A 25463-nucleotide genomic window follows, 5' to 3' on the forward strand; every position below is an offset into this window, starting at 1 on the left:
AGAATCAGGGCACAAGGTGTTCTCTCCTTATTTTGTCATGCTGGAGGGCTGGGCCTCTTATTAGCTGCAAGAAACCTGAGAGTTTCCTTTGGTCCAGCTCACTTCCTCTCTCTCTGGGTCTCTCTCTGTGCTGATTTCAAAGGCACAGCAAGCACATGTCTTTCTCTCCTCCATGAGGGAAGGTAGGCAAGTCCAGACATTCCTGACCATGCTGACTCTCCATGCATATGGCCAGCTTTTAGATGGCACATATAGGACTGTATTTAGGTAGGACTGATTGGAAGGAAATAGTAATTACATCAGTAAAGTTTTCTATTTTTCTTCAAATAATTTTGCCTCATGTCTCCAATTATTTCTTCTAAGCCAAATGCTGGGAGACTGGGGGGTGGGGTGGGTGGAGATATAGTCAAATGGTATCCTGAGATTCCTGTTTCTGCTGAATAGCTGGCACGCTACAGGATGCCGCCTACTCCCATATGAGCCTACCCAACCACTCTGGTCATCTTTGTAGACCCTGATTCGATTGTCCCGGCCATCTGAGACTGGATGAGTGGCAAAAAAAGAAAGGGAGGCAGGCAATGGCAAACTGCCTCTGAACGTCTCTTGCCTTGAAAACCCTACCGAGTCGCCATAAGTCAGCTGTGACTTGATGGCAAAAAAAAATAAATTGGAAATTTTAACACCATTCTTTTAAACTAGTTTTAAATCACTGTTTTTAAATCATTCTCTTTTAACGTTTATATTTAATGTATCACTTTTTAGTCTAAGATAGTAACGGGCTTTGTCAATTTGCAATAAACTCTACTACTACTACTTCTACTTGCTGATTTTAAAAATAGTCATCTGGTGGCATAGTGGGGGGGGGAATTGGCAGTAGGTGGAGGAAAGTGCCCACAAAACTGTGAGGCATTTGCTGTAACAACAGAGCAGGTGCTTGGTGGTGAGGGGGGAGGTATTCTCCATGTTGTCCTTCTTCTGAGGCTTTTCCACATTCTCACTTTCCTCACTTGTGTGTTCCTATTACTTTGGGGTTTTTTTCCTGTCCTGCATGTGTTTTGCTTCCTCTAGTGGTCGACTCGATATTACATTGTTTTATGTCTGGCATATCTCTTTGCACATTTAAACTGCAGGGTTTTATGCCGGACATAATGCGATGTAATGTTGAATCCACCACTAGAGGGAGCAAACCATGTGCAGAACAGGAAGAAAAAAAACCCTGAAGCAACAGGAACATACAAGTGAGGAAAATGAGAATGTGGAAAAGCCCACCCTCTTGTGCCTGTTATTCCCACCCTGTGCCACCAGAGGTCTTTTTGAAAATTGGTATATAATGGTATGCAAATGACCCGGGGGCGTGGAGGGATGGTGGGCACAAGAGGATACTGAGGACATGTCAGCACTATGGGCAGGGAGGGTTGAAAATCTGCATGGGCAAAATCTATTTTGCCTGTGATCTTTCCTGGAAAGATAATTCCAAAGCTGGTTTTGGAGAAGCTGCAGTGATACAGGAGAAAGCCTGGAAGGTGGACAGTTTTTTGGACTGAGGAGTGAGACAGAGTAAAGTGTTTGTGTGGGAGTCGCCTATGAGAAGAAACGCCAAATGCAGGGTCTTATGTTTGTAACAGAGATGTTTTCTTCTATCTAACTGCAATTTAGATTGAAGGATCCCTTGGGCGAGGGATATAACCCCAGAGAATTCCATCCCATTTGGTTGGGTAGGGAGACAGTTGTAAATAGAATTAGGTTTCAGACTTTTAACCAGCTGAAATGACTCTTGGGTTTCTAGTATGACTAGCTTTCATTTCACTGTAAAACACCCTGGATTGAAGGTTTTAAGCTGACAGCCATATCCATATACAATTTATGATGTATGAAATCATGTGTAAGGTGTTTTCTAAATGGCTAGTTTCCTATGTATAATTTTCAAACCCATCACTCACACAGGGACAAGTTATAAGGACTATAACACAGCAGGGGTCTACTCTGCATGGGAGTTAAAGACTCAGATTGTTTTGAAAAACTCTAGGTAAATGTTGCCCTGACCTGGATGGCCCAGCTAGCCAGATCTCATCAGATCTTGGAAGCTGGTTTTCCATTGCCTTCCACTGCATAGCAACCCTGGGCTTGCTTGGTGGTCTCCCATCCAAATACTAAGGCCCTGGTTAGTATTTTGATGGGAGACCACTAAGCAAGCCCAGGGTTGCTATGCAGTGGAAGGCAATGGAAAACCACCTCTGAACCATCTCTTGCCTTGGAAACCCTACAGGGTTGCCATAAGTAGGATGTGACTTGTTGGCCCTGTACACACACAGTTACGTGTACTAGAGAATAATTTTGAGTATAAAAATATTTATTTACAGTGTTGCTTCTTTGGATAAGGCAGTGACTGTATCCACTACATGGTGAACGTTAGGGGCTTTTTTGCAAATGGAAACTTGTTCCAACACGGTTGTATCTTTCCCTTGATCCTCAGCTGCCTCATTAAAAGCCTGATGACATTTTATGTGAAGAACTGCAGTGGTTACTTCTTAAAATACTTCTCTGAAGCACGTGCCTTTGTAATGTACAAAGACAGCTCATATAACGTTTCCGATGCTGGTGTCTTGTGACCTGGGATCTGAGCCTGAAATGCAGCAGCAAGCAAAAAGCACTACAGAGAATGTGTGCCTGTGTGTTCATTTAAAACCCAGTTTGTTAAACCTCGATTGGAAGGGTCCCTCCCCTCTCCTTAAAAGTTATTTGTTGCTGAAGGTTCTAAAAAGGGGAAAGGACAAAGAACCGCCAGAGAGTTATCTCGAATCAGTTTATTTTCTGCATGCGTGTTAGTGATATGTGCCTTATGTTTAGGAAATCGATGCCAGTGATGTAATGGGAGTTTCTACCTCATGCTTGTATGTCATTCACCTGAAGAGAGCATCGTGGGAGCTGGCTGAGATTGATGTTCTCTCTAAGAATAGCACTGATTATAGAACAGATTTTCCCATATACAGAGCCATTTTTAATTCACTGACTACTGCAGCTGCCGGCCTGCGGAGATAATTCCTTCTAGCAGAATAGCTCTAGATTATTATAGGGAAATCAGATTTGCATAAAAGCATTTTATCTCCTTCCTCCTTTTTTTCCTTGTCAAAAGTTACCAAACATTCACTGTCAAGTTACTTTTTAGTCAGAAGGACTTTGTTAAGACCTTTCTGCTTCTTTAATAAATTCTATTTTAAGATCTGCCCTGCCCTTTGTAGTTCTATGTCTCAAGAAATGGGTGCTGAGTGAGAAATGGCTTTTGTTTGCTTTTTAACTTTGTGTAAATAAGTCTAATTTCTGCAAGAGGCAGTGGTGGATGTTTATTTTTTGGGGGGAGGGGGAGAGGTGGCTGCTTAGTGCTTTTTAACTTGATAATGCAAATGTTCAACAGTTGTTTTTGAATCTGAAGATGATCTGATCCTTCTGTGTCAATCGGAACACACATTTCATCCGATTTGGGGTGCCTTTGTGTGCTTATTGTTGAAGGGGTGATGCCTCAGCCTCTGAGTTCATTAAATATATAAATTGTCCTCTCCATCCATGCCTATCTTTCCCAGTCTCCCCTGCCTACCTTGTCAAATATCACAGGATGGAATTTAATCTTGGACACAAGCCTAGAACATGATTTAAAAGGTATCTTACGGAAATAAAGGGAAACCAGCCAGCAAATCTGCATCCACGGTGCTAGTGGGAAGCCATAAGAACACGAGAAAGGCCCTGCTGGATCAGACCAAGGCCCATCAAGTCCAGCAGTCTGTTCACACAGTGGCCAACCAGGTGCCTCTAGGAAGCCACTAACAAGACGAGTGCAGCAGCACCATCCTGCCTGTGTTCCACTGCACCCAAAATAATAGGCATGCTCCTCTGCTCCTGGAGAGAATAGGTATGCATCATGACTAGTATCCATTTTGACTACTAGCCTTGGATAGCCCTATCCTCCAGGAACATGTCCACTCCCCTCTTAAAGCCTTCCAAGTTGGCAGCTATCACTATATCCTGGGGCAGGGAGTTCCACAATTTAACTAAGTCAGTGGTGACTTTGCAAACTCTTGAGTCCCACAGTATTGACAGTAGTGTGCCATTCAGGTAGCAATATAGCCTGGCTACAGAGTATCTGCCTGATGAGACAACAACTACCAATTGTATTTCAGGCAGAGGAGGTTGGCCTATTATGATGTGTGGGGTACTATCCACCAGACTTAGCTGCTCTTCTCTTCTTTCTTCCTTACCGGCAATCGGGTGGGGTAGGGTCACAGGCTGTCCGCCTCACCTTTCAGAATTCACCTTGGTAGCTAAGTCCCCTTCTACAAAGACTCCCATGCATGGTATTTTTTTTCTTCAAAGATACAGGGAGATGTGAAAGCTCTTCATAAGTGGAGATAATCTTCACCTGTGAAGAAACACATGGAGGAGTAGTAGTTAAGGAATGGTTCCCTTCCTTTGCCTCATGTACGCTCTCATGCCTAGGGCTGGTTCTGAACTGTAATTTAGAAATGTGCTTAATCCGTGGGTTGGTGGCAGTCAGGGGACATTTGCCTGTGAGAGTGGGATAGGGTATGCATGACCCCTAGTCATTAAGGTATTTTGTTAACCGACCCAAAGAAAAATTTAAATCTCCCAAATTTATAATTGCTTTGGAAATTATATTGCACATATTTTTAAAAATAAAAATGCCTTAATGTTTGTCTGTGTGCAAACTATCCGCTGAAGTTTTAAAAATTGCTGTGTTTTATACCTTATGCATCACTTGGGTGGTTGGTTGATTGTCTAATAATAAAATAATTATAATACAAAAGTGAGGAACCATTATGCTGCTCAGAATTAGATGAAAGAAAATTAATGAAACAATGAGTTAAAATTAAAACATGTTTCTCAACAGATATGGAATTACATTATCACAAGTAAACTCTGTTTTAGAAATTGACTAATATATTTGAAACAGTGTGTTAAATATCTAATAAGGATGCATTTTGATTTGAAATTTTCTCCTGGCTTTGTTCCATTTCCCCCCTCTCTATGCGTGTCAGATTATTTTATGCCTGACGATGTTAGATCTTTTTAAAGAAACTTATAAGCAGGCAAGAATTAAGTTAGGCTGAGAGGGCAATGCAAGTGGGTGTGACGGCTGACAATCATTTGAACCATATCAATCCCCATTTTTTCTCTTCTGTACTTAGAGTTGTTAAGCTGAGCCTGGCAACCAGAGGGAGGGGTGGGGACATAGCGGAGTGGTGCTGTCATGGGCGTGATGATGCCACTTCCGGGGAAGAACTAGAATAATCTGAAACTCTAGTTTCTAGTGATTCCTAGAGCTACCTATTATTTCTGGATTTCCCCCAGAAGTGACAGCATCGCGACATCATCACACTCACAATGCACTGTTGTTGTTGATTTTTAAATTGCCCCCACCGCTCCTTGAAGCAGTGGTGAAAATAGTTCAGGGCGGGAGATCTCCTGCCTTGATGCGGGGAATGCATCCCTATGCATATCATATTGGCCATCAGTAAAATGATGTTGATGGATTGAGCCATACTTATTGTGTATTCAAATTAATGGATGTGTTTATCTCCACTAGCTAAGACTCAGTCCCCATGAGGTGTCTGAATCATTGTGTGTGTGTCCCTGCCCGATATTGCTTCATCTAAAACTTGACATTGTTTTCATGTTGTTAGAGTAGCCTTTGGTAGAACAACTTTCACACTGCTTTAAAAAGGGCTCTTTCCATTTGGATCATATTGAGCTACTGAGGAATGTTTTATTTCATGGAAGTCAAATGGGTCAGAAGTTTAGAGGAATCTTCTCAAAGCAAGGCAAGAAATAAGCTTTGTGGGCAAAGACTCAAGCATGACCAGGTCAATGGCTAAAGGATAAGAGAGAAGAAGAATGAAAGAGAAGGAACTAGAGCAGAATGTGTGAGCAGGAATAAAATGGCAGTGCGTGAAAAGAATGAACTAAGCAAGACTTGTGGACCATGGGTTGCCTCCAGATTCTCAGGAGTTCATGCAGAATTCGCTGCCAGAGGATGAAGTGGTGGCCACAGGCATAAGCAGCTTTAAAAGGAGATGAGGCAGAACAAATCATGCCAGTCTTAGCAGGAGAAAACCAGTCAAAGTGGAGAGTTCTGTGTAATTGGTCACCCATGTCACTACTTCATTCACAGACTTCTATCAGTATTGTGGGATCTCACCATGTGGAAGAGGCCCCCACAGGCCCCTACACTCTAGGAATTTCCTCTGGTCTCTGCGTTAAAGCCCATAGAGACTAGGGAAGGCATCCTAGAACACTCAAAAGTGATATCACATCCTCCTCAGGCACACCTCCCCCCAAATCTCCTGGCATTTGCTGAGGCAGTGTTGGGAACCTTCCTATGACACCACACTAGCTGGTGTTACCTGTTAACATCCTTTTGCCCTTGTGGTCTATAACAGAACTCATCTTGTTTTAATTTTTTTTGTTCTCCCACACACCAACACTCCTTATCTCTGTTGAGACTTAAAACTTGTCATGATACTGTTGCCACTAATTATGACAGATCCCTTATTTTCTATAAAAGGTCAGAAATATATGGTACTCGAGAGGCTTTTTGAAGTACAACTTAAATGATTTTATTTGTCTCTTTTGGGGGGATTTAAGAGGCAGGTTAGCAAAGCTTCATAATAGGAATGTGGTTTGTAACAGAATAACAGAACTGAGGGACTTGAGATGGGAACGTTTAAGAGATATATTGTAATTCCAAATGTATCAAGGTGGGTCAAATACAACTGTTAAAACTTTTATTATCTACTGAGAGTGATTTCTCTTGCCAGTCACTATTTTGTTTCTTAAACTTAAACAGTGGTTCTTTAGTTGGAGGAGTTAGAAACATTAATACACTTCCTCACCTTTAAACTGGCCTGGGATCACTCCTTTCATCAGAGCTATTTCATGTTAAACTATTTGGGGTCACTCTATCAACCTTAGAGCTGTTTTCTTAGATAACTGGTTATGGATCCTTCCTGATCCAAAACCCAAATGTGTTCCTTTTCACTCCAGAGGAGAATCCTCCACCAGACAGCTTGTAGCACACACTGCTGTCTCCAAGCTCTGTCTGCTACCTTCTCTCTCAGTCAACTGTCAATTCTCAATTGTCAGAACTCTCCCAGCTGCCATTCTCAGAATTCTATTAAAACTCCCTGTCAATCAAGGGGTTCAATGACTGGGACAACTCCATAGAATGCAGCTGTCCATCACATGGTCTCCCCCCTTCACCTCTTACAGCTTAAGCTGTTCCATGGGGTCAGGTTGTGTATCAGGTTCTGTGTGAGACTGAATAAATTAACACTACCACACCACAATGTCTCTAGTATAAGCTCAGATCCATAGCACGTATTGCACATGCCACAGGTATAAATAACCTCCCTGTCTTCACCCTGACCATAATGTTAATAGGAATTCACAATTTAATTCCTTAGTGCTGCTGTGAACACCCATGATCCTGTCCATGTTTGTGTTCCTTGGGGCTGCTGAGGGTTGGGTGGTGGTAGATGGGGATGGTGGAGATTTACGGTGAGTTGTCAGCAAGTTGTAGGGTATGTTCTTGCTAATCTTATGGCCCGGGCCAGGATTGCTCACCATAACAGTTGCTGTTGGTACGGAACTGGAACATACACCATGGCTTTTCCCCTCTTTTGCAGTAACAGATAGATATACTCAGTTGTGTGTCTGGTTTTGTTATGATTCCATAAGACATTAAAATGTCAGATAAGTTAAAAGACGAATAAATTGCTGTAAGCAAGCATAATTACTTGGTGACTTTGCACAGACAATGTTAGCTTGTGTACGATCATTTAGCTCTAATTAAAAATTAGCTTTGTTGGATTTTCTGAGGAGAAGCCTATGAACTTAATTGCATTATCTGATGCATATGACTGTTTTTGACAAATCCACTTTCTGCAACCTTATCAATTAAGGCTACAATGAAGTTGCTTGCCAAACACTGGATACTGCAGTCAGATCCAGCTTGCAGTTTATCTGCCGCGTTTATTTTCAAAATGACAATTATTCTTAAAGATGTGAATAATTGATTTATTTGCAGAGCATGCATATTTTTAAAAAATTAAGTTTTAAATTATATGTTACTTGCTTTAAATTACACTGATTAGTACGAGTCAGGCAAAAGAAGAGACAGCTAAGAGAATGGCACAAGAACCCTGTAAAACGAAAGCCACAAAATCCTTTTCTTGTTGCTGATTTATTTTAAATAGTGCAATAAATGTATATGGCACTATACAGAGTTTCCCAAGCAACCCCTTCCCCCAAACAAAACAACAGCACAATTCTCTGCCTCTTAGGTGTTTACAGTGTACCTGAAAGGAAGACTAGTATTTTTTCCACATTTGCTGTCAAGAAAAAGAGGGGGCTGCCGTAAATATACGGTACATACAAGTTAAAGTCATGTAAGTTAATTAAAAAATCCCTTTCAAGTATAATCTTTTTTAGGGAGATCTTCTTGCAGTCAGGGCAAGAATGAAGGAATATAAAATATACCAGTGGTCCATCTAGTCTGTCACTAGGTTTGCCACCCTCCAGGTGGTGGCTGGAGATCTCCCGCTATTACAACTGATCTCCAGGTGACAGAGATCAGTTCACCTGGAGAAACTGGCTGCTTTGGCAATTGGACTCTATGGGATTACACCCCATTGAAGTCCCTCCTCTCCCCAAACCCCGCCCTCCTCAGGCTCTACCCCCAAAATCTCCAGGTATTTCCCAACCTGGAGCTGGCAACCCTGTCTATGATCCTCCTTCATACCGTGGCTCTGGAGGCCCAGCAAACAAGGCACAGAGGCCGACTGATGGCCAATGAAAACGGAGGTTCCGTTTAGTCTCCGTGGCCAATAATCCTTGATGCATCTATCCTCCGCAAATCTTTTAAAGTCAAGGGCATTACAATCTCCATCGGCAGTGAATCCTACAATATAATTACTAGTTGAGTAAAGAAGTATTTAAATTGTGGAATTCACAGGGTAGTCTTCCTTTTGGGGTAAATGTGTAGGGTTGCCAACCTCCAGGTACTAGCTGGAGATCTCCTGCTATTACAACTGATCTCCAGCTGATAGAGATCAATTCACATGGAGAAAATGGCCGCTTTGGCAATTGGACTCTATGGCATTGAAGTCCCTCCCCTCTCCAAACTCCGCCCTCCTCAGGCTCCGCTCCACAAACCTCCCGGGAGAGGGACCTGGCAACCCTATAAATGTGGGAAATTTCAGCAGAAAGGAAATAACGTGACGGAGGGAGAGCTGTTGAGATGACTGTGAGAAACTGCTGTCCCTTGTGAAAGTGTATATGGAGGATGGGGAAAAATGAGGATTAAGGATCTTAAGACAAAGTGTTTTTCCACACTTTTTTCCCCCTGGCCCCATACTGCTTTGGTTTATTCCCTGATTTCTGCACGCATTTTTGTGCCTTTAATTTTTACTTCGTTTTTTTTTTGTTATTCCCCAAGTCTTTTTTGAAACATCTTTACCCCAGTTTTTTTGGGGGGGAAGACCATTTTTAGTTGGCTTTTCCCTTTGTGTAAAGTTTCTGTCAGTTTCCTTTGTCCCACCCACCTCAGTCCACTTTTCAATGACTGGACTGTCGTCATCGTCAGATCACTCCCTCTCTTCCCTCTGCTCTGAAGAGGAGTGGTTTCAGTTTTTATTTTTTTAAAGCCCCCCCCCACAAATATTGATATATCAATGTAGTGTTGTAATGATCTTTTAAGCAGGTTCTCTGAAATCCCAGCTTTCATTTAGCAAAAAGTAAGTTTCTATCCCTTTCCCTCACAGAGATATAAGGGGAAAGGCATATCTCCATGAGGGAAGATGCCAGAGACTTCCTTTAAAAAAGAAGAAGTGAAAGCTGGGAATTCAGAGAACCTGCTTAAACTATCATTACAGCACTACAATGTTATACTGATATCTTAGGGCTATTTTTTAAAAATAAAGTGGGTGCTCTTGATGCCACCCATGATCTCAGCACCCTCCTTTGAAAATCCTCATTATTGAAGCCACATGCAGAAGAAAATTAACTGACTCCACAACTGGAAAAATACACAGGGAGGGCAGATGTACGGAAGAACCCTGACCAACTGATTCTAATGCTTGTGGATCGATTCCCAAGAAAATCAGGAGTAACTCCAGTGTGTGGAAGAGGTCAAAGACTCATCTGAAATATGGTTGGATGGAAGAGAAGATGTGGTGGTGGGGCTTCATGAATGTGGCCATAGTTGGATTTTCAAGTGGCCGTGTGAGGGTCTCTGTGTCTCTGCTTTCCATCACCTGCTTTGTTATCTGTGAACTCATAAAAGCAGTTCACACTTGCTGGTCTCAGGCGCCTGACCTGATTGCCCCAGGTTTCTCCCCCCCGCTGTTCTTCCTGTCGGTACTCCCTCAGGCCGGTGCGGCCTTGGAAGTGTGATAGCTCCAGCAGACTTCCTGGGACTCGTTTGATGTTTTGTATTATGCCAAGCTTGTAACTTCCCATAACAATAAGTGTGAACCCCAGTGCCCCAGTGCCCTGGAGTCAATATATTCTGTAACCCCGATAAGCGCCTCACTTGCAACTTTCTACCTGTGCCTGTCTCATCTCCTGATGTCTTCAATAAATCCTTTGTTTCTGTATCAACGTCTGAACATTTGATTTGGAGAAGTAAACTCAGAGAGAGGGGATCTCTCACATTAAGTTGCAAGTCCTTGCCTCTCGGACTGCAGCTGTACCTTTTGGGACAGAATGTCAGCCGACGAGGACACCACCCCTAACCCCGATGCACCAGAGAAACCTGAGGTGCCGGAGAAACCGGACCCCAAGGAAGAGGGCGCCAAGCCGAAGGCACCTAGGGCTCCTGTCCCCGACCAAGGCCGGGACGGACGTCCCCGGGACTTCCTCAACAATTGGCTGGACTCTCCCAAGGGTTGGTCTCTCTCCCGGACTGCGGCAAAGGGACGCCGGTTGGCCTTCCCCAGTTTAGGACTCGAGGGGGACCCTGCACGCAGGGAAGTCGTGATGGACGAAGAACGGAGGCAGTGGCAGGAGGACCGCCAAGCTATGCAGGACCAGATTGAGACCATGCAGCGCGTGATGGGTGAGATGGCCGCGGCCCTGGATGCGCTTAAAGTGCAACCACCCACCGGTAATCCCCCGGCAGGGGTACCGGCAGCTCCTCCCGCACCTCCTAGCCTCCCGACCCGTCGGGACCTGAAAGTCACGTATGACGGTTCAGGAGACGAATTAACCTTTTTCTTGGTCCAAGTGGACATTTTTATGCGGGAACAAGGCCGGACCTTTACCTCCGAGGAGTCCCGGGTGCAGTACGTGGCTTCTTTACTGCAAGGGGAGGCGGCCGCTTGGATGGTGTTGCAGTACGAGCTCCGCTCGCCCGTGCTGCGGAGCCTAGACGAGTTTATGGTTGCACTCCGAAACCGTTTCGAGGACCCGACTCTGGGTGAGCGGGCTAAGGCCTCCCTGATGCAACTGCGCCAAGGGACCAAGTCGGTGGCGCAGTATGCAAGCGAGTTCCAGTCCCTGGCCAGCCGTATCCTGGACTGGAGTGAGGCCACTCTGGTACAGTGCTTCAGGGAGGGACTCAACCCGGACCTCCAACATTGGGCCTTCATGCAAGGGAACCCCCCAGACGTGGAAGGCTGGGTCCGCCACGCTGCGGACATTGAGAACCGTAAGCAACTCCTAACATTGTCCAAGCAGCGCATCGGACGGGACCCGAGACCCCGGAGTGACCGTGGCCGGGACTTCCGACCGGGAGGGAGCGGGGCCCCCTCGGCCGCTGAACGCCGCAAACGCTTCGAGACCGGTGTCTGCCTGACCTGCAGGGGAAAAGGGCACTTCGCGTCGCAATGCCCCTCTCGCTCGGGCCGTCCCACCCCTCCTCGCCAGGTTCAGACCGAACCGGAGAAGACTCCCGCCGAAGACCAGTCCCGCCGCAGGAGCGGACCACCGGGCCGACGCGCCGGCGCACCTTCCGCTCTCCAGGCGCGCCCCCAGGATGGAGCTTCCACCTCCATGGGCCCAACGGGGTCCCGGATTATAAGTACCACTTTTGATTCTGACGAGTCTCCGATCGCCACCACCCCGTCCCCCTCTTCCAGCGAGGAGGAGGAGTGGGAACAACCGGCAAAAAACGCCGTCGGTCTGCTGTAGAGGGGGCTCCGCAGCAGACCGTCCCTGTCGTTGTGCAAGGAGCTCCGCCGATGGTAAGCGACCAAGAGGACAATGTATATGTAAAGGTTCACCTATCCCTACCCAAAGGGGGTCCCCATTTAGAATTCCCCGCTTTGGTTGACTCGGGATGTGCCCGCACCATGATTAGTGAGGAGGCAGCCAAGAAGCTGGGCGTCCGGCGCAAGCGGCTTCCGGGACCCCTCCGCTTTTCCCAAATGGACGGCAGTGATTTTAAACGGGGCCCGGTGACCCACAGAACCGCGGCTGTGGTTATGTCTGTGGGGGAGCATTGGGAACGCTTGTATTTTACTATTGCCCCTATTGTAACCCCGGTGGTGTTAGGGATGAACTGGCTACGGGGGCACAACCCCTCCATCGACTGGGTTAAGCGGCTGCTCACGTTTCCCGAAAACCCCTGTAGGTTACATGATGAGGAACGGGTGCTCAGTACTCCGGCCGCCGCTCTGGTAGGGTCCCCCGCCCCAGTCTCGGTTTCTCCCCAATTGCCTACCGAATACTCGCAGTTTGCGGATGTGTTTGATGTTAGAGAATGTGACGAACTACCTCCCCACAGAGAGACGGACTGTGCTATCGAAATTGTGGGGGAAGGCAAATTATCTAAAGGGAAGGTCTATCCCATGAGCCCCAGTGAAAAGGCAGTATTACGGGACTATCTGGATGTCAACTTGGCTAGAGGTTTCATACGCCCCTCCAAGGCCCCTTATTCGGCCCCAGCCTTCTTTGTGAAGAAAAAGACGGGAGATCTGAGACTGTGTATTGACTTTCGCAGGCTGAACGCGGTCACCCAGTCTAACGCTTACCCTCTCCCTCTTATTCCCGACCTTCTAGCACAATTAAAGGAGGGCCGAATCTTCACCAAACTGGACTTGGTAGAAGCCTACCACCGCATTCGCATTAAAGAAGGAGACGAACCCAAAACGGCCTTTTCCAGCTGTTTTGGAATGTTTGAATACCTAGTCATGCCGTTCGGACTTTCGGGGGCTCCGAGTGTGTTTATGCAATTAATTAATGAGGTTTTGCATGATTTGCTGTTCCGGGGGGTAGTGGTATTTCTCGATGACATCCTCATTTACTCTGAAACTATGGAAGAACATGTGCGTTTGGTTCGAGACGTGCTCCAGCGGCTGCGGGAGCACAAATTATATGCTAAAGTGTCTAAGTGTGAATTCCACAAACCTTCTATTACGTTCCTGGGGTACGTGATCTCCCACCAGGGTTTGGAAATGGACCCCGAAAAGGTCCAGGCGGTGCGGGATTGGGAAACCCCCACTACCCGCCGCCAACTTCAGCAGTTTTTGGGGTTTGCCAACTTTTACCGCAACTTCATTCCCAACTTTGCCCAGGTAGCGCTCCCCCTCACTGCCCTGTTGCGTACCAAAGACAAGGGGGCTAGCGCCGCTCTTCCCTCGGCCCGCTTGCAATGGTCCCCCCACTGCCAGCAGGCTTTTGAACGATTAAAGCTACTTTTTTCGTCCGAACCAGTTTTAGCTCACCCGGATTGCACTAAGCCTTTTGTGGTGCAAGTGGATGCCTCCGATGTGGCGATGGGCGGGGCTCTATTGCAAAGGGATGAGGGGGGGCGGTTGCGGCCGTGCGCCTACTTCTCCAAAAAGTTTTCCCAGTCCGAAATCAACTGGGCAATTTGGGAGAAGGAGGCGGCAGCAGTCAAACACGCACTCACCATTAGGAGACACTTCTTAGAAGGGGCCGAACTGCCATTTGAGGTGTGTACCGATCACAAAAATCTTGAGGCTCTCAAGGGAGCTAGAAAGCTCAACGCCAAACAAATTAGGTGGGCCCAATTTTTCGCCAAATTCCGGTTCACTCTCAAGCATGTTCCTGGCAAAGAAAATGCCCTAGCCGATGCTCTGTCACGACTTCCCCAGTATCGCAACGATTTCGACCGTCCGGTCGACTCCCTGTTCACTCCCGAGCAGCGAGGGGAGGTCCCGGGCTTAGCCGTCACAACCCGATCCCAGGCCCGTCAACCAGGGACCCCCCCTACGCTCAAGGGTATTCCGGAAGCCTTCCAGCAGCGGCTCCGAGACGCCTCCTTGCAGGAGGAGGAGCACCATCTCCTCCCCACGGGCATGGAACGATCTAACACCTGGTGGGTACAAGGGGGAAAGCTATATGTCCCATCTTCCCTTCGCAAGGAGGTATTAGGACTCGTACATGGTGCCAAGTTGGCGGGTCATTTTGGCTTCGTAAAGACTCTTCACCTGGTAAGGAGGCAGTTCTGGTGGCCAAGTATGAGGTCCGATGTGGAATTGTATGTGCGCAGCTGCCCCACCTGCGCCACAGCTAAGAAACGGATGGGAAAACCCCCCGGGCTTCTCAAACCGCTAGAGAACCCCTCCCGTCCCTGGGAAGTCATAGCCATGGATTTTATCACCGACCTACCTCCTAGTCGGGGAAAGACGGTTCTCTGGGTAATCACGGACCTTTTTTCCAAACAGGTTCATTTCGTTCCGTGTGCGGGTCTTCCCTCAGCTCAAGGCTTGGCCAAACTGTTTGTCACACACGTCCTCAGGCTACACTCGATCCCGAGGAAGGTCCTCTCCGACCGGGGGGTCCAGTTTGTAGCCAAATTTTGGCGAGCTTTTCTAAAATTGATGGGGGTTGAGGAACAGGGCCTCTCTTCCGCCTACCACCCCCAAACTGATGGTCAAACTGAACGTGTAAACGCGGTGGTAGAATGTTATTTGCGTTGCTACGTGAATTTCCACCAAGACGACTGGGTCGACCTGCTGCCATTTGCCGAATATGCGTACAACAATGCGCCCCATTCCTCTACCGGCTTTAGTCCCTTCCAAGTAGTATACGGGACGGAATTTGGTCCTTTCGGTTCCGCCCCCGTCACGCCAGATCTCCAGTCCACTCCCGAGCTTCAGGAGTGGATACAGGTGGTTAAGTCTACCTGGCCGTGGCTGCTCAAAAACCTTGAGAGGGCTAAAAGCAAGTACAAGGAACAGGCAGACAAACACCGGTCTCCGGGATGGGAGCTTAAGGTGGGAGAGCAAGTTTATCTGTCCACCAAAAACCTCCGCTCTCTTCGTCCCTGCAAAAAACTTAGTGACCGTTATGTGGGACCTTTCTCCATCACCAGGGTGATCAACGAGGTTACCGTGGAACTAGAACTCCCAAAGACCCTCAAGGGAGTCCATCCAGTCTTTCATATAAGCCTTCTCAAACCCTATGTGGCAGCTCCCCAGTTCCATCCCCCTCCCGAACCAGAGATTCCTACTGTGGTGGGAGGAGATACCCATTTGGAAGTATCCAAGGTTTTAGATTCCAAATGGAAGAAAGGAAAACTGTATTACTTTGTTCGTTGGAAACGCCTTGGGTCCGCACACGACGAGTGGGTGGCCGCGCCCCACATGGCGGCCCCTCGCTTAGTTCGAGAATTCCACCTTGCTTATCCCGATAAGCCTCGTCCTCTCGAGGCCGCGGGAGGGGGGCCTTAAGGGGGGCAGAATGTGAGGGTCTCTGTGTCTCTGCTTTCCATCACCTGCTTTGTTATCTGTGAACTCATAAAAGCAGTTCACACTTGCTGGTCTCAGGCGCCTGACCTGATTGCCCCAGGTTTCTCCCCCCCGCTGTTCTTCCTGTCGGTACTCCCTCAGGCCGGTGCGGCCTTGGAAGTGTGATAGCTCCAGCAGACTTCCTGGGACTCGTTTGATGTTTTGTATTATGCCAAGCTTGTAACTTCCCATAACAATAAGTGTGAACCCCAGTGCCCCAGTGCCCTGGAGTCAATATATTCTGTAACCCCGATAAGCGCCTCACTTGCAACTTTCTACCTGTGCCTGTCTCATCTCCTGATGTCTTCAATAAATCCTTTGTTTCTGTATCAACGTCTGAACATTTGATTTGGAGAAGTAAACTCAGAGAGAGGGGATCTCTCACAGGCCGCAGGGAAGGGCCCACGGGTATTGGAAGTAAAATGTCCAGCTTCTCAGTAACATAACTCTTGTCTCCAGATTTTGGGCCATTTTACATGTTCCTCTTGATTTGTGTTTGAGTTTGCTGTTATCACCAAGTTGTTGAAGTAGCCGTAGAACAGACAAAGACGATGTTCTGCATAAGCATTTTGTATAGGAAAGTTACAGAAAAATTCTGCAGCCACTTAAGAAGAAGCTAACCTTAGGCTAAACTAAAAGTGAGGGAGGAAAAGCATGTGTATATGTTTGTGTGTCAATTGAAGATGCACTTAATCATGGGCTTAGACTGGAATAACTCTCTTTAGGGTTGCACTGTGAGATTCAAACTGTGCCTTCTTATCAAAAATGTGCTTCATTGGAAGCCCTGAAGACACAACTCTCTAACAAAACATTTTAAGCCATCCGAAAGCAAGAAATGAACCGCTGCTTTCTAATGCTTGCCTTTTAGAGCCAATTCACTCACTGCGATAGCTCGGGCCCTTTTAAAAAAGAAAAGATGTTTTTGTGCAGCAAGGAATTCAAACTGGTAGAAGTATATATTGTTTATATCAGCGTGAGCCTGTTTCAAAATATGAGTGCATCTCCTTCCAAATCAAACAGTTGTTGGTTATTCACAGATTAGCTGTTGGTTACCAACAGATTATAACTTCTGTAGCTAAAAGCGTTAAATTGTCTTTTAAAAAAAGCTGATGTGTATTACATTTGCAGTCTTATCAAAACTGTATTTTGGCTTGGCTGTTTTCTTAATTTGTATTTCTGATGTATTCTTGTTTATGACAGACCAATGGCTTAAAGCAATGCATTTTATTCATTCATTCAGAAACTTTGGAGGTACCGAAGACCTCAGGTAATCAGTGTTGGGCCAGGTCAGAATTAAGAGTAGAAGCTGGGAAAGCATTGCATGGCAAAACTTTTTTTGGGGGGGGGGGATTTAACAGGCCCCGTGAACGCACTAGAAACTTACCTCACAATTTACACGCGTCCAGTACAAAAGAATCCAATACGACTTTAAATTTCTGTTCCCACCACGCTGTCTTGCTCCTCTGCATTTGAAAAGCCCAGACTGGCACGCTCCCACGCATGCCCAGTCGACGCTCCAAGCAAGGACGGCGATTGGTCCAGCGTTAGTAAGGGAGGCGGGGGGAGTGCGGGGGTTGGCTGGCAGCAGGAAGTGGATCGAACACGCATTGCATGTTCCCACTTTCAGGCACCGGTTGTGGAGGACGTGTTATTTTTTTAATTCGCCGTATAAGCGGATGCGCTTAACGCAGCGAAATTGCTCTCCGGAGACGACCTCGGAATCCTTCGGGTAAGTTGAAGTGGAAACATGCAAGGAAAGCCCGCAGAATTCAGAGCCGCAAACGCGCAGTGCGGACATGGCCAAGGTCAAACTTTCCCAGTATTGAAAGATACAAATGCAGCCAACCCTACATGTTATCACTTTAACTTGGTTTTAATAGCTTTTCAGCGTGTATTTATATTTATTTAGGGAATTTTTATGCCACCTCTCCAGAGTCCTGTTCCAGGTCACTTATTATTAAGACAGTAAACTCTTTTATTAATCATATCCCTGTAAACAGAAAGGAAGTTGAAGTGTGCAGTAATACACCTTACTGTCAGAAAAAGTGCATTTTAATAGTCATAAAACCCAAAATCCAGTGGTTGAAGAAGAAGAAGAAGAGTTGGTTTTTATATACTGACTTTCTCTACTTTTTAAGGAGAATCAAACCGACTTACAATCTCCTTCCCTTCCTCTCCCCCAACAGACACCTGGTAGAGTAGATGAGGCTGAGAGAGCTTGAAGAGAACTGTGAATAGGCCAAGGTCACCCAGCTGGCTTCATGTGGAGGGGTGAGGAAAGCAACCCAGTTCACATGAACACATGAACACATGAAGCTACCTTATACTGAATCAGACCCTTGGTCCATCAAAGTCAGTATTGTCTGCTCAGACCGGCAGCGGCTCTCCAGGGTCTCAGGTAGAGGTCTTTTACATCACCTACTTGCCTAGTCCCTTTAACTGGAGATGCTGGGAACTGAACCTGGGACCTTCTGCATGCAAAGCAGAGGCTCTACCACTGAGCCACGGCCCCTCCCCACTCGATTAGAGTCTGCCACTCATGTGGAGGAGTGGAGAATCAAACCCATTTCTCCACATTAGAGTCCATCGCTCCTACACCACACTAGCCAATCATTATTCTTCCCCCTTGAACTCCTACTTCCGTACTAATTTTTTTGTCTTAAATATCTTCTTTCTCTGCAGTAATGGTTTTGTTTTGTTCCAGATTTCTATACTCCAACTTCTATTATGTTGCTTATTAGCTTTCTCATCCTATTGATTGCATTGACTTATTTACATAGTGTAATCTGCCTGGTGTCTCAGTGAGAAAGACGGTCTAGTGATACATTCAATACATAAGTACGGGTTTTTGGCACCGGGCAGAGGTTTTGGCAGTGCTGAAATCTCTTTAGGAGGCAATGCCGCCAGTTTTTAGGAGGCAATGCCGCCAGTTTGCCTCCTAAGCCTGGCACGGGCATTCCTTTCAGGAATGCTCTGTATGTGTTGTATACATATATGTGTTGTATACAGGGGACTACCTTTACCTAAAATTGACTGTTTACTTTCTAGATAGGGATCTAAATTAACATGTGAGTGTCCTTGTTGGAGAAGACTACTTTAATAGTAGAGAATATCCTACAAAGACTACAGATGGACTGAAGAATATATGTCTTATCTGTGATGAATTCCACACTGGGGGAAAAACCCTAGTGACCCCTTTGTTTTAAAACATGGGCAGTTGGTCTTTCTTTCTGGACTAGCATTCCATTAAGTCCATGAACGAATTTTCTGTGATGAAAACGGGAAAAAAAAGTTTAAATTCTTATAATTTACTGCTTCAGTCTACAGGGCAGCTGTTTTCTGCCTCTATCAGTATTCTAAAAAGTCTTCTAAATGAAGAGATTTATGAGATTATTTTAATTTTGATGTCCATTTAATGCTTCATGCATTTTAAATACAACCTTTTTAATAGTTTTTGAGATTGAAGAATTTTATTTTATGCTGCAGAAATAAATGTATACTCAGGAGACTGCACCATTATTATAGGTTTTTAAAATTCAGCCTTTTTTTGCAAGGCACAGCTAAATTACTAACCACTTCTGATACACTTGTATCAAATAGGATGATGTATGTAGGCTGGGAAATAGTCTGTTTTAATTTTTAAGAAATCTTTTCAAGCAGTCGATGCTGGTGTTTCTGAGAATTGTCTGTTCTGCCCCCTTTATGATAGCATTGATTTGTTTGGTAGAAAACCAGTTGTGAATTGGGAAGCATCCAATTCAAATTTATTGAGACAAAAATTTATTGGGTGACTTAGGGCCAAACTATATGTCACAGTTTTTAGAGAGTTGGGTCTGGGTGTGAGCCAGTGTGGTGTAGTGGTTAGGAGTGGTGGACTCTCATCTGGAGAACCGGGTTTGATTCCCCACTTCACATGAGAGGCGGACTTTAATCTGGTGAACCGGGTTGATTTCCCCATTCCTCCACATGAGGCCAGCTGGGTGACCTTGGGTTAGTCACAGTTCTCTCCGAACTCTCTCAGCCCCACCTACCTCAAGAGGTGTCTGTTTTGGGGAGAGGAAGGAAGATGATTGTAAGCCGATTTGAGAGTCCATTTGGTAGAGAAAATCTTCTTCTTTGGCCTTTAGGCAAGCCATACAACTGTCTGAGCCCCAGCCCCCTCCCCCTTTATTATATGGTGTAATTAAATAAAATATAGACATTCTATAATAGAATACTAGGTATCAGGGAGAACGTGTTCACCATTTAGTACAACATTCTAGTTATCTGTATGAGGGAGTTTTCTCATGGAGGAGTATTCAAAATCCAGTCCCCCACCTGCACTCTAAAGGAGGAATTTAAGGAGGAGTCTTATCACTTACACTTACCAACTTTGAACTTCATTTCCCATTGTTGCCCACTCACCAAATTTGTGGAGATCCTCCTGGAGCTCTTCACAGTCACCCTTGGTTTTCACCATCCTGAATAATTTTGTGTTATTGGCAAATTTTGCCACTACATTACTCATCTCTAGTTTCAGATCATTTGTGTGTATGTGTGCCATCAAATGCAGTCGACTTAGGGTGACCTTGTAGGGTTTTCAAGGCAGGAGACATTCAGAGGTGGTTTGCCATTGCCTGCCTCTGCATGGGCTGAGAGAGTTTGGAGAGGACTGTGACTGGCCCCAGGTCACCCAGCAGGGTTCATGTGGAGGAGTGGGGCATTGAACCCTGTTCTCCAAATTAGAGTCTGCCGCTCTTAACCACTACACCTCGCTGGCTCTCTCTAGACCATTTATGAACCAATTAAATGAACAAAGTCTTTGGTGAGATGGCATCTAATACTCTGAAACTTGGTATCCCTAGGTGCATTATCATGAAGAAAAGCTACAAAGGGATCTTCTCCAGCCGGTGCATGTAGATCTTCAATAGAATAGACTTGGTATGGAGCTGGCAGAGGGAGTGATTGTATGCCTAGGTGAAAAGGTGTGTTTTAGTTGGGTGTAAAGTGTGGGGTATTAAGGAGGAGAAAATAGGGACGAGCAATTAAGAACTTTCGGCATTATGAACGTTTCAATTACAAACTCATCTCTGTTCCTTTGAGTGTCAGTAACTCTGTGGTTCTACTGTATGATCAAATCATGCACTTCAGAGGCTGGTATAATTGAGTGCAGAGGTGAATTCCTTGGGGCTTCACTTAATACACATGTAGCCTTTTTTGGCAGCTATTGCTTATGGGGAAGGAATTTTTTAAAAGCAAATTGGAACAGTACAGCATCCTGATGTATAGGTGCTAACACAACTTTGAGATGACTTGTCAGTGGTGGGGATTTCATTTACTGGAAAATACCCTTAGACATCATGGACAGCAAGTGTGTGAAGGGAAAAGTTTGTGTATTTCAGCATATTTCTGCTTTTGTGTGTTTGGGGTGGTGGTAGTTGCACACAGACACATTTCAGCCTTGTAGAATTGTTGTCAGGGTCACAGGCAGATTTTTCTCTCACTTTATTGTTGTCTCCAAATGGATTGCTTTTCCCCTTTAGGGTGAATTGAAGCCATTCAGCTGTACGGGTAAAAATAAATAAGGTATGTTATTGGGATTCAGGGCTAATTCTTCTCTCCTCCCCTGGTGACCCCAGTGCTAAGGTAAGCGTGCATCATTTTTCTTCCCACAGGGTTAATGGGCCACAATCTGATACACAATTATTATATTGGCCTTCATGGAAGTCACTTTTCTGTGTCATCTATCCTTGCTTTCTGTTTCTTTTGGGTGTGTGTGTGTTATGCTATGTAATGTTAAGAAATTACTTTAAACCTAGATATATGTTGTGAGCTGCCCTGAGCACTGTGACCCAGGGGAGGGGAGGGATTTAAGTCTAAAAATAAAATAAAAATAAATATTTGTGTGGGTTTAAATTTGTTATACTGCTGTACTGCATCCCAAAGACAGGTTACAGCATTTCAAAGTAACATATAAAAATATGTTTGAAACTTAGGCAGACTTATACCCAATTCAATAAAAAGAAAACTGTGATAGTCCAGATCTGGCTTGTTGCCCCAAACAATTGGGTGTTCATCCAGAGCACTAAATCACAAGTGTATTTAAGTGTCCAGCTTTGAGGAGAGAGCTGGAGTCTGCATGGTTTCCAGGTGGATTGAAAGAAGTCAGGATTGTGGAAGGGGGGGGAGTGCAGGATACCAAGTACATAGGAAGGGACCTCAAGGATCATCTTGTCCAACCCCCTGCACAACACAGGAAATTCACAACTATCTCCCCTCCCACTCCCCCAGTGACCCCTGCTCTATGCCCAGAAAATGACAAAAAAACCCTCCAGGATCCCTGGCCAATCAGGCCTGGAGGAAAATTCCTTCCTGACCCCAAAGTGGCGATCGGCATTACCTTGTAAGAAAGGGCCACGAGAGCCATGCACTGAGTCATCCCTTCCTTCTCTCCCTTTCATGATCTGCCTAAGGTCACTGAATCAGCACTGCTGTCAGATGGCCATCTAGCCTCTGCTTAAAAACCTCCAAAGAAGGAGAGCCCACCACCTCCAAAGGAAGCCTGTTCCTCTGAAGAACTGCTCTAACTGTCAGGAAGTTCTTCCTAATGTTTAGCTGAAAACTCTTTTGATTTATTTCCAATCCGTTGGTTCTGGTCCAACCTTCTGGGGCAACAGAAAACATCTCTGCTCCACATGACAACCCTTCAAATACCTGAAGATGGCTATCATATCACCTCTCAGTCATCTCCTCTCCAGGCTAAACATACTGAGCTCCTTCAACCTTTCCTCATAGGACTTGGCCTCCAGACCCCTCACCATCTTTGTTGCCCTCCTCTGGACACGTTCCAGCTTGTCAAGAGAGTAGCAGATCCATAGCTAGATATGTTATGTTAAAGGGCTAGAGTACCCTGAGGGGTGGGCCAGGCCAGGTGCTTATCATCCAAACCCTGAGGCTTATTGGGTGGGGCCTGATGATGTCATGGGCTGGGAGCTGGTGTTGTTGCTTTGAACAGTAGTAGTAATAGTGGTACATTTACCCAGCACTAGGTATATGCTATGTGTTATCTGTTTGTAGTCACAAGCAGGCAGCTTTGAAGAAAGGGGCTGAAAAACCCTCATGGGGAATTATATTTTACATCTAGTACACTGTTAGTCAAGTTTTTAGTGTCAGATTATTGCCTCACATCTCCAATTTATGTGTGCAATAGTTACCAGAAGCAACCATGCATAAAATTCTTAGAAGCCATATATCTGTAATATGACATACCCTCAGATATCCAGGGAAAAACAATTGGCTAATAATAGGGTTGCCAACATCCAGCTCAGGGCAGGAGATCTGGAATTGCTTATCTATCACTCAGAGGTGATATGATGTGTGTGTGTTAAGTGCTGTCAAGTCACTTCTGACTCATGGCGACTCTATGAATGAAAGTCCTCCAAAATGTCCTATCTTTGACATGATATGATAACCATCTTCAAATACTTGAAGGGCTGTCATACAGAGGATGGTGCCAAGTTGTTTTCTGTTTCCCCAGAAGGTTGGACCAGAACCAATGGGTTGAAATTAAATCAAAAGAGTTTCCGTCTAAACATTAGGAAGAACTTTCTAACAGTTAGAGCAGTTCCTCGGTGGAACAGGTTTCATCGGGAGGTGGTAAACTCTCCTTTCCTGGAGGTTTTTAATCAGAGGCTAGATGGCCATCTGTCAGCAATGCTGATTCTATAACCTTGGGCAGATCATGAGAGGGAGGGCACCTTGGCTATCTTCTGGGCATGGAGTATGGGTCACTGAGGGTGTGAGGAGGGAAGGTAGTTGTGAATTTCCTGCATTGTGCAGGGGGTTGGACTACATGACCCTGGTGATCCCTTCCAACTCTTATGATTCTGTCGGTCTGTCGGTCTGTCTATTCCTGGAGAAAATGGCTGTTTTGGAAGGTGGACTGTATGGCATTATACCCTATTGAAGTCGTCCCCTCCCTAAAAACGCACTCACCCAGGTTCCACCCTCAAATCTCCAGGTATTTCAAACTTGGAAATGGCGACTACAGCTTATAATAATGTTATGAGTCCTTTTTTGATGTGATTAGTGCATACATTCCTCTCCCAAGAGATGTTGAAGGGTACGTGTGAGGGGCAGTAAGGTTCAAAACTGGGTTAAGAAAGCTGAGTGGTGGTAGATGTGGCACTGACAGCGCATTCCTGAGCAGAATAGCTGGAAAAATGGGTGGGAAAAATCCATGCATCCCTTCATAGGGTTGCACGGAAGATACGCCACCTAAAAGGCGTATCTCACCAAAATAAAAAAGGGGCATTCCTGGCCCGAAGGGGCTTTGGAGGCCTCCCCCAGCCCGGCGGCGTAACGGCCCAGGAACACCCTCCTGGGGATGCCAGCGCAAGGCTGTGCCAGTGTCCCTGGGCTGTGCTGCTAGTGTCCAGGCCTCCAAGCCGGCGTCCGGGCCACTTACGCTGGGGCAGCCCCTTTTTTGCCTCCTGAGGTCTTTTGCCAAAAGCTATTTCCCTTCACCCAGCAGTCCCATCTGTTTCTCAGGGGACACGGGCCCCATATGCCTCTTTAGCTATAGGCTAAATTCAGATTCATTGGAAGGTCACTCCTGGTGATCATATCTGTGCCTCCCTGGTAGGGATGACAGCCTCCAGGTGAGACCTGGGGATCCCCTGGAATTACAGCTCATCTTCAGAGATCAGCTCTCCTGGAGAAAATGGATGCTTTGGAGGGTGGACTCTATGGCATTGCACCCCACTGAGGTTCCTGTCCTCCTCAGAATCCATCCTCAAGTCTCTAGGAGTTTCCCAGCATGGAACTGGCAACCCTGCCCTCCCCATCCTCTGTGGTGGCCATGGAGGACCTGGCAACCCTACTCCCCTCGGCTTTCATAGGATCTTAGTAACAGTAGCCAGCTTAAACCTTTAGGAATGGTGACCCATGTGCCATGCAATCCATTCACTGCACAGCATAATTCTGCCTTTCTGTACCTATCTTGAGTCCTCTCTCCTGTGATATTCCCCCTTTTAGCTGTCAAGCAAATGCAGTGGTACTCTTCTGCATGCCTGTTAGATTTCAAGTATCGCACTTTAGCTTTCTAATTAAGAAATTAATTAAAATACTATACAGTTTACTGCACAGTCTATCAAGAGCAGGGCAGTTTACAAGCTTTTTCATGTTAGGTGTACTATGAACGCTGCAGATGTACATAATCATATTCACACTGATATTAAAAGTTCTTTTCCTTCAGGAACATCTCAAAAGATTATTGAGAGGCACCGTTCATGAGGTAATTGTTTGTGGCAGGAAACCTGGTAATAAGAAACTCAAATTTTAAGCACCAAAGACTGACACTGAATCTGATATGAGCAATGCTGTGTAGAAAGGGGAAAAATTAAAATAGGTGATGTGCTAAACTTTAAAAAGATTTCAAAGTATCCTTTTTTTTAAAAAATGTCTTTTTAAGCCCTGAGATGGCATCATTTGAGAACACTTTTTGGATGTTTTTCTTTGGTGCAGCATTAGCTGATTAATGAACTAAAATATTTGGCCACAAGGAAACCCAGTGAAGCAGATTTCAGTAGATAGACGCAACTGTTGAATTTTACCCTAATGCTCCCAGAGTACATTTTTTAACCAGTGTCTTGGTCCTCTGTTGCCTATGAGACCCCTGTTTAGCATCGTCTCGAGATCCTTTTCCTATCTTGTCAATGG

This window comes from Euleptes europaea, chromosome 9 (assembly GCF_029931775.1).
Source record: "Euleptes europaea isolate rEulEur1 chromosome 9, rEulEur1.hap1, whole genome shotgun sequence".
In the NCBI taxonomy this organism is placed as follows: domain Eukaryota; kingdom Metazoa; phylum Chordata; class Lepidosauria; order Squamata; family Sphaerodactylidae; genus Euleptes; species Euleptes europaea.